The sequence below is a fragment of the Peromyscus maniculatus genome, chromosome 10 (assembly GCF_049852395.1).
Source record: "Peromyscus maniculatus bairdii isolate BWxNUB_F1_BW_parent chromosome 10, HU_Pman_BW_mat_3.1, whole genome shotgun sequence".
Lineage (NCBI taxonomy): Eukaryota > Metazoa > Chordata > Mammalia > Rodentia > Cricetidae > Peromyscus > Peromyscus maniculatus.
Window position 1 is genome coordinate 25,257,536 of NC_134861.1, and position 15,435 is coordinate 25,272,970.

At 43.8% G+C, this 15,435-nt stretch overlaps 1 long non-coding RNA gene across 3 annotated transcripts; it reads right to left on the bottom strand.

The window, feature by feature from the left end:
* Positions 1-13,564, bottom strand: LOC121832671 (uncharacterized). 3 transcript variants are annotated; one of them, XR_006076310.2, is made up of 5 exons: positions 12,410-13,563; positions 10,509-10,585; positions 8,838-8,991; positions 3,087-3,193; positions 1-2,016 (listed from the first exon to the last, which is right to left on the bottom strand). It is a non-coding gene; the product is annotated as an uncharacterized LOC121832671 (long non-coding RNA). The 3 variants fall into 3 exon arrangements; XR_013042847.1 differs by having other exon boundaries at positions 10,509-13,564; XR_013042848.1 differs by lacking the exons at positions 1-2,016; positions 3,087-3,193 and adding an exon at positions 7,159-8,387 and having other exon boundaries at positions 10,509-13,564.
* Between the last annotated feature and the right edge of the window lie 1,871 nt (positions 13,565-15,435).

Sequence of the window (15,435 nt, forward strand, 5' to 3'; positions counted from 1 at the left end):
TTTACTGATGGCCGAGACTGAGCAAGGCTAACTGCCTCAGGACACACCTGAGGAACTGGAATTTGAATGCAGGCTTGTTTTAAAAGCTCACATTATACTGATATATCTGTATGATGGAATACTGGGAAGCCTTTTGGACAACAAATTTGATGAGTATCAATATAGAGTAAAATGTTCATTAAAATGTAAATGCAGTATAATATTAAACATACTATTTGGATAAGAAAACAGAGAAAAACTACCTGACAATGTAGTCAAAAGATTTCCTGTGTCCTGCCCAGCCCATGGTCAGGACAAATCTCTCTCACCCGAAGCCTCTTATAAAATAATCACTCAGAGGCTTAGTATTAATTACAAACTGTATGGCCTATGGCTAAGGATTCTTGCTAGCTAGCTCTCTCATCTTAAATTAACCCAGTTCTATTAATGTATGTATTGCCACATGGTCGTGGCATTACCAGTCTGCTGGCATGTTGCTCCTTGGGTGGCAGGCTGGCAGCCTCTGGTCTCCTCTGCCTCTGCTTTTCTTCTTCCTGTCTCTTTCTTAGATTTCCTGCCTGGCTATAACCTGATTTGCCATAGGCCAGAGCAGCTTTATTTATTAATAAAGCAGAGCTTCTTTATTAACCAACCATAGCAACACATATTCACAGTGCACAGAAAGACATCCCACAGCACTTCCCCTTTTCTGTCTACTCAAAAAGGAAGGTTAACTTTAGCATAGTGAAATTATATATAACAAAACAGTTATCAAGCAAGAATTACAGTTACAGTATCTAGTCTATTTGTATTTGGCAAAATTAAGGAAAATATTTTATCATCTATCCTATATTTGTGAGTCTAAAGTTTCATATCTAATTTATCTTTTATCATAACCAAGGAAAATTATAACTATCTAGTCTTCTACTACATCAAAGACCCCAGAAGGATATAATATTACCTAAGTAAACAGGAAGTACATGGCAAGCAACTTCCATAACTCTAGAAATGACAGAAACATCTGGCTGCCTGGACAGTCACCCAAAGTTCCTCTGCAGTGTTGGGGCATCCATCTTCAGCCTACAGGCCTTGAGTCTCTCACACAGCTTTCAGTGAAGCAGGAAATTTTAAGGACTGTTCCACCCATTTTGGCAAAGTTCGTCAGTTGCTTCTCCTTGTGTCCTGTAGAATGTCTGGCAGTTTCTTTTGTGAAGCAGGAAAAGTCCAGTGGTCACCTTCCTATGGGTCCTGCATGTCCAGTTTATACAGCATCCTGTCAAGCAGTCGAGGCATGGGCAATTTTTTGCCCAGAGCTAACTTTTTGCCACAAAGAAAGCAAACGCCATAATGAGTTTCTTTGAAGTAATCAGTGTTGCCAGGAGCAGATGTGTTTCATTGTCCAAAAAGGTCTAAGTTTTTAAAACATTTTAAATGCCATATTCTGTAGGTCTTTGAAGTGTTTGAAGATTATCTATCTAGTTGAAATATATCTTTGTATACCTAAAAAACTAACATGACTATAAGTTTGATTATCATAGATGACTATTAATCTGTATTTCTTAATGATAATTTTAAATGAGTTGCATAAACATAATACCTGAAACAAGAAGAGAAATACACATACAGTATAACAAAATTGATCTTAAATTTGTATTAATAAACCATACCAATGTAATGTATTTTGAAATTAACAGGTTTTTTTTTTGGTTAAAGTAGATTCAGTAATTTACCTGTTTTTCTCATCATTTCTGTATCCTCTCTTCCTTTCTTCTTTTAGAAAGAAATTGACTATGACCAATAACAACTTGTAATCAAACCCCTAAACAAAGACAAACATCCATGGTCCATTTTTGGGGAATGTGGCGTAGTATTCTGGGCTACTTCCTGCTGATTAGGGGAGCTGTTAATCTTACAGGGATCCTGAGAGAATTCAAGATAAAGGTCAAGTCCTGGGAAGACTGTCTATAACCTTTGTTGATAGATACCATCTGTCAAGGTTCAGGAGGTCTTGCTTTATCATATTTGATCCATCTTAACCTGGAACAAATCCATAGCCTCTTGCTTCCTGTGGAAACAAAAGCAGAACCTCCTTTCCAAAGCAACATATTCTCAGACCCAAATTTTGTAGTCAAGATACCTTTAAAACATATATATATATATATATATATATATATATATATATATATATAAATTTAACTTAGCAGCCTTTACAATCAAATGTCTCTCTGCAGTTAAAAATCCCAAAGGCAATATGATAATCTGCAGTATCCAGATTCTTTGTGTAATTTCCATCCTTCTGTGGCTTAACTTTTATATAATTCTTACTGTCTCTTTAAAGACTTTATTTTTTAAAACTATTTATTTCTTTATATAACTATATTCATTTTTCTCTCTTCCAAGCCTATGTATATTTTTTACACACACTGTAAACCATTTAAAGTTTTATTCCATCTGAATCTGCCTTATTGTGACTCTATAATCCTTTTCTGACCAGGAGAGATTTTAAACTGCTAAGCTGTGTGGCTAGGACCAACATGGCAGCCTTGGCTGCTGACTCTGCCCCTTTCGGCTTCCCAACATGGCAGAGGTACCCGAGAGAGTCAGGCTTACCCCACCAACTCTGCGGTCCATGCTGCCACCAGGCAGTGTGCAGCTTGCCCACAAACCTTTTTTGTCTGTATGAGTAAAAGCTAAATTCACCATGCAGCATGCTGTGCAGCTTGGAGACAGTTCTGTGTACTGAGGTGAGAATCTGCCATGCTGTGCTGCGGCATCTCTGTTCCATGGTCCACATGAGAGACACAAAAAGGAAGCTGTTTTTTGCTTCATTGTTGCGTGTTTAGAAGCCCTTTTTAAACTCTTTTAGGCCTTATGGAAATTCAAAAGCCCCAAGTTGGTACACCAAATGTAGTGAAAGATGTCCTGTGTCCCACTCGGCCTGTGGTAGGGACAAATCTCTCTCACCCATTGTCCCACAGCCACTTATAAAATAATCACTCAGAGGCTTAATACTAATTACAAACCGTATGGCCTATGGCAGGCTTCTTGCTAGCTAGCGCTTTCATCTTAAATTAATCTATGTATCACCACGTGTTCTGTGGCTTTACCTGCGTCCCATCACATGTTGCTCCTTGGACAGTGGTTTGGCGTCTCCCCGACTCTCCTTTTTCCTCTCACTGTCTCACTTGGATTTTCCACCTGGCTCCATCCTGCCCTGCCATAGACGAATGCAGCTTTATTTATCAACCAGTCAGAGCAACACATATTCACAGCATACGGAAAGACATTCCACAGCATGACACTTCAGAGCAATGAGCTTTTGTAGATAATTTTTTACCTAAATAGTTAGCTTTTGGGGGAGCTGGTGCAAATATTTTACATTTTAGTTTTCAATCCACTATTAGTATATAAAGTATTTGTGTGTTTATGTGGTGTATACATGTTCATGTGTCTGCAAGGTGCATGTGCCTGTATGTGGAAGCTAGAGGTCTTCCTCTATCATTCCCTATATTTATCTATATACATATTTGGAGGTAGGGTCTTGTTATGTAGCCTTGGCTGGCCTGGAACTCTCTATGTAGGCCAGGTTGGTCTTGAGCTCACAGAGATCTGCTTGCTTCTGTCTCCTGTGTGCTGAGATTAAAAGTATGTCCCACCACACTGGGCTTCACCTTTTTTTTTTTTTTTTTTTTTAAAGATTTATTTATTTATTATGTATACAGTGTTCTGTCTGCATATACACCTGCAGGCCAGAAGAGGGCACCAGATCTCATTACAGATGGTTGTGAGCCATTATGTGGTTGCTGGGAATTGAACTCAGGACCTTGGGAAGAACAGCCAGTGCTCTTAACCTCTGAGCCATCTCTCCAGCCCCCGGGCTTCACCTTTTATTAACAAGAATTCCTTGGCTTTATTTTGTGTATTGTGCACCACATGTGTGCCTGGTTCCTGTAGAGGTCAGAGGAGAGCATCAGATCCTCAGTAACTAGAATCAGATAGTTGTGAGCTGCCATGTGGGAATTGAACCCAGGTCCTCTGTAAGAGCATCAATGTTCTTAACTGTTGAACCAACTCTCATCCACCTTGGTTTTTGTTTTTTTTTTTTGGACAGGGTCTATCAGTGAATCTGGGGCTCACTGATTCAGTCAGACCACCTGGCTACTGAGCTCTAGGGGTCCCGCTGTCTCCACCTCTCCAGCCCTGGGATGCATGCCACCATGTTTGGCATTTTATGTGTGTACTGGCAGTCAAATCTAGGTGCTCATGCCTGCACGGCAGTGACTTTATCAGAGTCACCTCCCCAGAACAGCTGATGTTTTGTGTTGAGAGTTATGTTCTTTAACCCACCAGTTCTAGATTTGTTCTAACGGATTCCTTGGGTTTTCTGTATGGGCAGAAACTATCATTTCCACATATGCGAGAGTTTTTATGCTTGGGTTTTGTTCTCTTCTTCCTTTCCAATCTATATTACTCCCTCCCTCCCCACTTTTCCTGCCTCCACTGGCTAAGACTTCCTGTACGTCACTGAACAGGTATAGTGAGAGTGCACAGTCTGCCCTTAGTCACAGTCTTAAGGGAGGTACAGTCTTGGGGAAGCATTCAGCCTTTGATCACTCATGACTTTAGCTATAGGTTTTGACTAGGTCCTTTATCTTGCTGACGAAAGATGCTTTAACTACTAGTTTGGTGAAATTTATTTTTCATGGACATTTGATTTTTAGCAATGTTCTACATCAGCCAACTGTGTTGGTTTGAAAGAAAATGGGGTTGACACTATTAGGAGGTGTAGTCTTGTTGACGTAGGTCTGGCTTTGTGGAGGAAGTGTGTCACTGTGGGGATGGGCTTTGAGGTCTCATTTGTTAAGCTTTGTTTAGTGTGATACTCAGACTACTTCCTGTTGCCTGCCAGATGTAGGAATCTCAGCTACTTCTCCAGCACCAGGTTGGCCTGGTGATAATGGACTGAACCTCTGAACTATAAGTAAGCCACCGCAATTAAATGTTTCCCTTTCTAAGAGTTGTGGTCATGATGTCTCTTCACAGCAATAGAAACCCTAAGACAGCCAACATATTCATGTGTTCTTCTTTCTTTAGGATGTTAAAATAACAGATTATATTGACTTTCAAATATTAAGCCAGTCTTATACTTTCTAAAGCAAACATTGCTTGGCCATGATGTATCATATGTGTGCACATGTGTGTATATGTTATGTATACACACATACATACACATATGCACGCCTGAATGAATATTCAACTTCTTAATGGTGTGTTGGAGGTTTTGCTTGTCTTATAAGGGACAACGGCCTGCAGTGTTCTTGTAAAGCCTTTGCTTTGGGTCTCATGGTAACAATGACCTCCTAAAATGAGATGACACCTGAACTTCTTCATCGCTATTCAGCCCTCTTTACTTTAGTTTGGAATTTGTTGACTTCATTCAGTTCTGGTCATATTATCTCATAAAATTATAAATTTATACAATCTGTCATTATGTTCTTGTATTCTTCTACTGTCTGTGGGGAATGTGACAGAGGACAGAGATGTCCTGCTTTCCAGAATGGATGCTGATAACTTGTCATCAATCTTTGCTTTTGTCAGTTTGCCAGTTTTATTGTCCCAAGGAGGTATTTTTGGATATTTTCTCCATTGTTCTATTTTACTCATTTTTGTATTCTTTACTTCCCCCCTTCTGTTTCTTTGAGAGTATGTTGCTGGTGCATCCCAGATCTCACGTAACCCGGGCTGGCCATGAGCCTGCAGAACCAGGCTGGCCTCCACCTCCCAAGAGCTGAGTACATATGCGCTCCACCACATGCAACCCTTCAGGTCCCTTAAAGTGAAAGCTGAAGTTCTGTTGTTAAATGTATAAACAATCATAATTTTTAATTTTAAATTACATTTATTTATTGTTTGTTTGTATATGGGTGTGGGTGTGTGCCACAGCACACAAATGGAGATCCGAGAACAACTTTCAGGAATTGGTTCCCTTTCCACCGTGCAGGTCCTGGGGATTGAACTCGGGATGTCAGGCTTGGCAGCAGGGGCCTTTAGCCCCTTGAGCCATTTTGCTCACACAAAAACAGAATTCTTTTTTTCCCCTTTCCTTGTTTTGGTTTTTTGAGATAGGGTCTTTCTATTATGTAGCTCTGGCTGCCCTGGGAGTTGCTATGTAGACCAGGCTGGCCTCAAATTCACAGAGATCTGCCTGCCCCTACCTCCCGAGTGCTGGGATTAACGGCATGAGACACCATACTCAGCTAACAATTATAATTCTTAACGAACAAATTCCTTTATCCTTCTGAACTTGCACACACACACACACACACACACACACACACACGTGAGCCTTGCTGCGAGCTACACCTGCAGGCCTAGACTCTCCCCCGTCACTTTCTCTGGAGTCTTCTCTGTTTGACATTCTTTTCATGTGAGTTTGCATACGACATCTTTTCCTATTTAATTTCTATGTCATATTTGAAGTATGCTTTTTATTAGACAGCACATATGGTCATGGGTTATTTAGTTGGTACACTGAAGTCAGTTATATGTTACTGGGGTCAGTTACATGGTAATTTAATATTATTGTTACATATTTGGGCTAAGGCCAACAATTTTACCATTTGTTTTTGGTTTGAGGCCACTCATTCCTGTTTCTCTTATCTTGCCTTTATCTGAGCTCCTTAGTGTTCACTGTATCTCTTGAGATTTTACTACACCTCTGTCCAGTTCTAGTGGTTCCTGGAGGATCCCCTAGGGTAACTTTTCACTATCTACTGAGAAGCATGTATTACGACTGTAAGCTGAGCGTGAAGACCTCATCCCCTATATACCTTCTGAGCATAGGACGCCTCTAAGCATCAAAGCCCCATCAGACACTGCTGAGTTTTGCTCTTGAGGGAACTGTCTGAATTACCGTACATTCGCCAGTGCTGTGGCTTCCCCCCACCCCCACCTTAGTTCATCCCCTCACAGCGGTGTTTCTCCTTTGTTTAAAACTTTCTTCTGCAGTTTACAGAGCATGTCTTAGGCAACAGTTCCTTTCCATTCTCACCTGATGTTCACTTCACCTCAATCCTACAGGATTTTTGTGCTGCATGTAGAAATCTGGAGTGAGCTGGAGTTTTTATTTCTTTCAGCACTTTAAAAGATATTTTGCTACCTTCATAGTTTCTTAAGAAAAAAAAAAAAACCCACCACTGGGCCTGGGGAGACGGCTTAGTGGGTCACCTCTCCCACCCCCTTATATCTTACTGGCTCAAACTTGGCCTAGTGGCCTTGGGCCAGGGAAGCCCCAGGCAGTGATCTGTTTAGAATAGCACCTCATGTGACAAGAGGAATGGAATGTCCCATCAGGTGAGCAGATCAGAAATGATCTCTGAGTACATACAACGCAGTCTCTAGAACTCTAACTAGATGGCTGCTACGTAGCTGGAAGACACACACACACACACACACACACACACACACACACACACACACACTGCCCACAAGATTCAACTAACACAGCAGCAGAAATATTCAGACTTAAAAGGCTGAAGTTCCCAGATGAAATGAGGTAACTCTGTACCCGAAAATAAGAAACAAAATTCTAGGGCTGGACACGCGGCTCGGTGGCAGAGCACTTATGCATTCAGCCCCTAGGACCAGTCTTCCTCACAAATAAGTGAAATACAGAAAAACTCTACTAAGAGTAAACTGCTCACTAAAGTGTGTTCATAGACATTTCTGCTGAGATAACAGATGTTTATTGATGCTCATAATCTAATCAATGCCTAATGCCTGTACTTCCCTTTAATATCCTAATATAGCCTTTGAGATACTAGACTAGGCTGGCACAAAGCCATACTCAGTGTTCATACAATGGTGTTCACAGTACTATCTACTATTATTTCTTTTTATGTGCTCACTCTGCTGAAGGTGGGCAGTAAATAATTTAGTCAAAGTAATTTAAAATATTGCCCCCTGAGACTATATGGTCTTTATGCATTGCACTGACTCATTGGTGTCTTTGTGTCTCCTACATAGGGCTATATATCCCACTATTATGGTTGGTTTTAAAGTCAATTTGCCACAGATTACACATTACTCCCTTGAGTAGGGAGCCTCACCTGAAGAACCAGCATTTCCAGGCTTTCATCGTGGAATAGGGACCGGTGGTTATTCCAGAACCATCATATTCCTGGTACCAGATTGAGATTACTAAGGCTGACCTTGTGGACTAAGTGGCCATCGGGCACCCCCCACCCCAGTGAGAGACAGTTGGCACTACTCTGACTGTTGAAGCGCCCAGCCTCAGTCACGCTACGCTGGCGGCCACGGCAGAGAAACCCATAGCAAAGCCACTCAGAACTGGACGGCGTTCTTTAACTTCACTAGATTTCAGCACGATGATTGTTTAGGCGTGTTCTCTAGAGGAACAGAACCAAGGGGCAGAGATCAGGGCTGATCAGGTGAGCTTTAAAATAGGAACAACGGCAGATCATACCCGAGACACTGAGAACTCAGGATTTGGTCCGTGAGGCTGAGTGCTTCAACACTCAGAGATCTCCTGCCCTGCCTCCTGAGCACAGGGTACAGGAACGGGCCACCATGCGTGGTGAAACAATAGCACTCTTCCTGATTCTGGAAACTTGAAAACTGTGAAGAAAACTTAGTTGCTAGTGACAGAACTGAGGGAAGAGGCCCGGGCAAGTCACGACCGGAACAGCCAACTGTGCTAACGGTGGAACGACACCGCAGGATTACCCAAATGATCTGGCTTTAGAGACGGCTCCTGTGACTTTTTTCTCTGAGACATGGCAGTGCTTTAGTCCCCAGGATCTAGGTGGTGCCCTTCCTCTCTTACTGACTTGTGTTACCTGTAATAAGGCATCACTGCCGGGGACAATCTGGACAAGTCTTCACTGCTGGCACTCCTGGTCGCCACCTATCTGGGGGCAGGGATCTGTTTGCCTCCCTCACTGACGCCTGAGGACCAGACCACAGGTACTATGTTCTTCCTACCAGACACACCTAAGATAAAGAGCACACATTAGGCACAGTAAGATTAACAATAATAAAATAAAGCAAGTTCAACTCCATGCCACCCCACAAAAGCTAGGCAACTGTGATCTCTCTGTCCAAGTGCTAACCAGGCCTGGCCCTGCTTAGCTTCTGGGATCGGACAAGATCAGGTACATTCAGGGTGGTATGGCCACAGACTGGTCTCTCAAAACATAACGGACTGTACTGTACTCACTCGTCTTGTGGTATGAGGGGATACAACACTGATATGACGAGATCGAATGGGGGATGACTTAGCACTTATAACGAGCTGTGGTAATCCCTTGGTAGTTCAAGGTGACTACAAGTTCAACTCAGAGTGAACTCAAGCTCAATTTTGTAGCACAAAACTCTATTTCCTTCTTTACAGTTTGTTTGTTTTTCTGTGACAGGGCCTAACACAGCCCAGGCTGGAACTAACTGGGCAGGGAAGATGACCTTCAACTCCTGATCCTCCTGCCTCCACTTACCAAGTACTGTGCTGTCCTGCATGAACCATCATGCCTAGCCTTTACAATTTCAGACAAAAGACTTGTGCTTTAGTAACTTGGGCACACAGTGTTTTTCTTTCCTTACAAAGTCAAGAGTTTTTGTCTTATCACTTCAAGGAAGCACACCATGGCTTCTCTTCACCATATTCAAATTGTCAGAATGACTACTGATGAACACCGGGGCCACTGCTAAGCAGATCTTAAACACAGGCACTTACGGCACCTTAGCTGATGATAACCCAGACAGACAAAGAGATGGAGGCAAACCCGAAGAAGGCCTCCCTTCATTCTCTTTCAGTGACTTGTTCTAGGTTGACTTTAAGGTCAGGAATGGAGGCGCATGGCACCTTCCAGCACTCCGGAGGCAGAGGCAAGTGAATTGCAAGTTTCAGGATAGCCTCGGCTATCCTTGTCTCAAAAAGATCACTAATTTTAAGATGGCAAACATTGTAGCTTCCATAATTGGGAGACTGGGAGGTAGGCAAATGGCTAGTTGAGTAACAGAGCTAACTAAGGGAAAACAGCATCTGGATCGTGGACGTGCAGGATGAAGGGATGATTCACAACCTGTGAAGGATGGGGCAGGAGGCAGGAGATTCTGCCATGCTATGCAGAATGGTGCATAATTTACAACTTACAAATCATTTATTTCTGGAACTTTCGATTTAATATTCCAGACTGAGTTGAGCGTGGGAAATGAAACCACATACAGTGAAATGTAGATGAAAGGGTCCGACTATATACAGCAGAGTGAACATTTAGTCTTCCCAGAAAAAGGAAGAGAGACTCTGAAAGAATTTAGTAATCTTGAGGCTGTCATTTCTGAGCCCTGGGACAAGGAGACTTCGTCTAGTTTTCAGAAGGCAGGGCCTGCAGAGGGCCGCGAGGCCTTTGCAGGGGCCTGCATGAGCTGGCTTAAGTTTACTGCTCAAAGACAGTGCAAAATGGGTGGATGCAGGGACCAGGTCATGATGTTGAAGTACTCGAAAATGTCACCTTGAGCTGTGGAATCTGAGGCCTCTGTGTAGAGGAAATTCTTCTCTGGCTGTGCTCTGGATGGTTATTGAGTGTTCCTAAGCGTAATAAGCAGGAAAAGGGCTGGTTTCACCAGTCAGTATATGACTTCCATCTGATCAGCTTTTGTTTACGTTGTAAAACCCAGGCCTTCTAATTTAAATCCCCACCAAATGTACCTTCTTTCTCCCAGAACTGGAGCTGTCTTGAAACCAGAAACCTAAGTACAGACTTTCAATCAAACATCTGGTCTTCCCTTCTATACCCTTCCACTGATGTGGTACCTCCAGTTTATGAGCCTTTCTGCAGTTGTAAAGTGTAAGCTGTTACCCTCACCCAACTCTCAAGTACTGGGAAATTAACACATGGCCCTGCACATAATAGTTAAGTGCTCTGCTGATGGCCCTTTAAGATTTTATTTTTACACAGGATCTAAGTTGCCCAACTGGTCTTGAATTTGTCATTCTTTTGCTCAGTCTCCAGAGCAGTTTGGGAACACAGGCCTATACCACCCTACCCAGCCTAAATTCTTTACTTCTGACAGCCCGGTGTATTGTGGGACATTTGTACACTGTGTGAAGATGTACTGCTGGGACTGGTGTAATAAAAAGCTGAGCAGCCAATTGCTAGGCAGGAGGTATAGACAGGACTTCCGGGCAGAGAGAGAACTCTGGGAAGAGGTGGAGTCACCGGCCAGACACAGAGGATGCAGTATGGGAAGCACAGAGAGATGAGGTAACAAGCCACACAACAGAACGTAGATTAAAGTAAATGGGTCAATTTAAGTTATAAGAGCCAGTGGGACAAACTTAAGCTAAGGCTGAGCTTTCATAATTAATAATAAGTCTCCATGTCATTATTTGTGAGCTGGTAGCCCAAAGAAAAATCTGTCTACACCTTTGCACTCTGCTTAGATCCCCTTTCTTTTTTCCAGTAAGACTATTTTAACATCTCTCATCCACTGCCGTCTCTTCCCCACTCTTGGGGCTTGAGGGCTTTGCATTTTCTCAGTTTAGACAGCTTTCACAGGAAACAAACCCATGTTTAAGTGTCTCAACTGATTCATTTTTTAAATTGAGAATTTTGGCTGGTGAGGTGGCTCAGCAGCTCAGGTATCTGCCACCAATCTTGACAAGTGACCCAAATCCAATATCCAGAATGTGCATGGTGGAAGGACGGAATCAAATCCTGAAAGCTGTCCTCTGATGAACACACACGTGTGCCTAGAAACAAGTGTCAAAGGGCTATTTTAAAATCTATGACATAACTACAGAGTATTTAACATGAACAATGTTCATAATATATTCCTTTCTTTTCAGTATCTTTGGTTTTCCTGGTTGAAAAGGAAAAAATATATTTTAGGGCTTTTTTTCCCCCAAAAAAGTAAAGCATGTTCATTTGATGATAATCCAAATGATAATCAAGTGAGGCCCTCATAAACCTTAGCCTCCAAACAGGCTGGCTTCTGCTCCTCTATCAAATATGTCATTTACTGATTCCATATCAATAAAAATATGATGAAAAACCCAGGATAACACTAAGATATTAATAGATGTTAACTCTGGACAGGGGGATTCATGATTTCTCCTTACAAGCACTTTCTTATATTTCTGTTCCCCACTACTTCTTAGTCATTGTGTATGAGGGTGTGGACAGAGGGGATAAACTTCAGGAGCTGCTTCTCTTACTCCACACCCGGAACCTGGGCCTTGAACTCAGGGGGTCAGGCTCGGCAGCAAGGCAATCACCACTGGGTGATGTCACTCATCCTTTAACTAAACATACTATTATTATTATTTTTAACAATTTTAGAAAAGTAGCCCTCATAATCTAAAAACAATGTGTGTGTGTCTGAGCCCGAGAGCGACTGCCCTGGGACTCACTCGTGTTACAGTGGTTTCCAGCTGCCCTTCGGAGCCGTCCCACGTGGGTGCCAGGAACCAGACTGGTGCTAAGAGCAAGAAGCACTGCTAACCACTGAGCCATCTCTCCACTCCGCAAAACCTCGTCATCTGAAATTAAAAGGCTTGGGCTTAAAATACACACTAGCTGGTAGAACCTGTCTTTTTCTCATTAAACAATTCAAGAATGATGGAGTTAAAGGTTCTGATGTCTACAAATAAGAGATCTTAAAATTCTCATTATGGCTAAATGGGTAAATATAATTTAAGTATAAAGTTTTCATCAGTTATATAATTAATGCTAAACCAGATGAGGACATAAGCTTCAAGCATTTCATAAATGAGCATCCTCTAGTTTGTTTGTTTGTTTTTTGTTTTGTTTTTTCCTTTGCTCATTATTTAACTAGTTGGTCTGGAAATGTCTGACCTGAAGTCTTACGTGGCTTCCAGGCACCCGAAGTTTTATTCTCCCCAAACTTTGTGATTCTTATCTGCTGTCTGAAACTATAAACAATCTAGTTTTATGTCAAACTTACTAATTAATCCCTTTAAAGTTTTTTAGTCAAAGAAAACAGTATAATTTCGTTGCTTTACTTCAATTTTTTTCCCCTGTTGGGGATTGAACACAGAGCCTTTAACCTGGATGCAGACAGCTCTGTCACTGAGCTAACACCACAAGCCACAGACTGTTAACACCCCGCATCTATCTCACTTCAGCCGGGCGTGGCCGCACAAGGCTGTAATTGTGCACTCAAGAAACCGAGGTCGACAGCAGGCCAAGTTCCAGGCCGAGCTGGGTTACACAGAAATAAGCCCCGTCTCAAAAACAGATCCATCAGCATTTCTACTCAAACGTCGGACTAACGCCTCAAAGCCCACCCGTCCGTTTTGAACGGTAACCCTCCCAGAGCTGGTGATGCAACTTCATCCCAACAGAGCTCGGTTGGCCCAGTTGGCTTTCCAGCAGTCCGGGGTCTGGCCGGAGCTCTCCCCCCGGTGCTCCGGGCCATCAGGGGCCGCCTGCAGGCCCCGACCCCGCCTCCCCCGGCCCGCGTGCCCCGGGGCCCCGCAGCGAGGACGCGGACGCCCGGGGCGGTCACACCGGTCGCCGCCCTGACTCGGTCACGGCTCACACACCCCGCCTTCCCCCGGCCCGCGTGCCCCGGGGCCCCGCAGCGAGGACGCGGACGCCCGGGGCGGTCACACCGGTCGCCGCCCTGACTCGGTCGCGGCTCACACACCCCGCCCCGACCTGGCCGGGCCGCTCTGCGCACGCGCACAGCCGCTGAAGCGGCCGCTCTAGGCACGCCGCGTCCTCCCGCCTCGTTGGCAGGGGCGTTCACGCCGCCCGCCCGGGCCGCTGGAGCGGGAAGGCTGTCCCCGGTGTGTCCCCACGCTCTCCTCACACCTCCTCCGCGCAAACACGGCGCAGGATGCGCTCCCTCGAGCGGGACGCGGGGCCGCTCTTCCCCAGAAGGCTAACCACCCCCCCCTCGGCGGCCACGGCCTCCGCCCGTGGCCCACAATCCCCCGGCGCGGCGCGGGGGCGTGCTTCCGGTGGCGGGGCTCGGAGCCCTTCACCTTTCCTGCGCCGGGAACGGTCCCGGCGACGCTCCGCCCTCTGCAGATTAATAGTTCTTCCCATCGCCTCGTCGGAAGAATAATGCACTAAAAAAATTCCGGTTTGTTACCCTAGCAGCCTTCCAAAAGCACACAATTATATCCAAAATATTTAAGCAAAAAAAAAAAAAAAAGTCGGGAATGGTTGAGGCAGGAGGATTGCAGTGAGGAATCCAGCCTGGGCTAGGTAGCGAGACTGTCTCAAAAACCACGGAGGGGGAAAACAATGAAATGGAGTAATCCCTACTTTAGGGAGGCGGAGGTAGGATCAGTGTTAGCTGGAGGCGGGCCTGGGCTACCTAGGGTGGTCCCGTCCACTTGGGAGGGGCAAGAAACTCAACCCACGGGCAGGAGAGTATTGCCTCCCTGCTATCTGTGTAAATGCAGAGCTTTCAGATATGCACAAAGAGGTGTTTGGTGCATGTTTCTCTGGGTCTTATAAACATTTAAAATGGGTGTTTGTCTCTTTTAATTGTTTGAAGAATCCCTAGTTAGTGGACATTTAAGATATTTACAGTGTTTCATTTCTACAAGCTTGATAGGTTGCTAGGTCAAAGGGAGCACACATTTGTGAGATTCTGAATGTTAACAGTCTCCCTGGAAGTGTTTTTATTAAAGTACATTTTCCAAGAAGAATATGAGAATGCTGTGAGCACCTCATTCCATTACTAGTCAGTCTTTTAAAAGGCTCTGGTGTAAATTCGTATCCTGACACCTACGTATAAACTGAATGTTTTCCGTATGTTTACTGGTTTTGTGAATTGCTGGCTTATAATTTCTGTTTTTTAAATTTGAAGTATTCACATTTTAAAAATCTACAGTGCTTTTGTGTATTAGCAATATTAACTTTTATTTAAATGTTGCAAAAATTGCTTGGTTATGAAGTTAATCTTCTAAGATAGCCAGTAAGGTCTGGTTTGTGAAGGGCGGCTTTGACTTTTGTGTGTCTGTCAGCCTTCTGTTTCCACCTTAACTTCCTGCTTAACTTGTTGCGTTTCCTTGTACAGTTGCAGGGGTTTTAATATACATGTGCACACCATTTACTCCATCTGAAATGTGCTTAAAAGGAGCAAGATTAACCGGGCGGTGGTGGCACATGCCTTTAATCCCAGCACTGGGGAGGCAGAGGCAGGCGGATCTTTGAGTTTGAGGCCAGCCTGGTCTACAGAGCGAATTCTAAGACAGACAGACAAGGCTACACAGAGAAACCCGTTTCAAAAAACTAAAATTTAAAAAAAAAAGAAAAGAAAAACAAACTCTCTCACTGGCCCTGTTTAATGTAGCTCTATTTTTAAGATTTTAGTGGTGTGCATCCCTGGGTAACAGGTGTAGTGGCCGCACTTCCCAGCACTTGGGAAGCAGAGGTAGGTGGATCTTCTTGAGTTCAA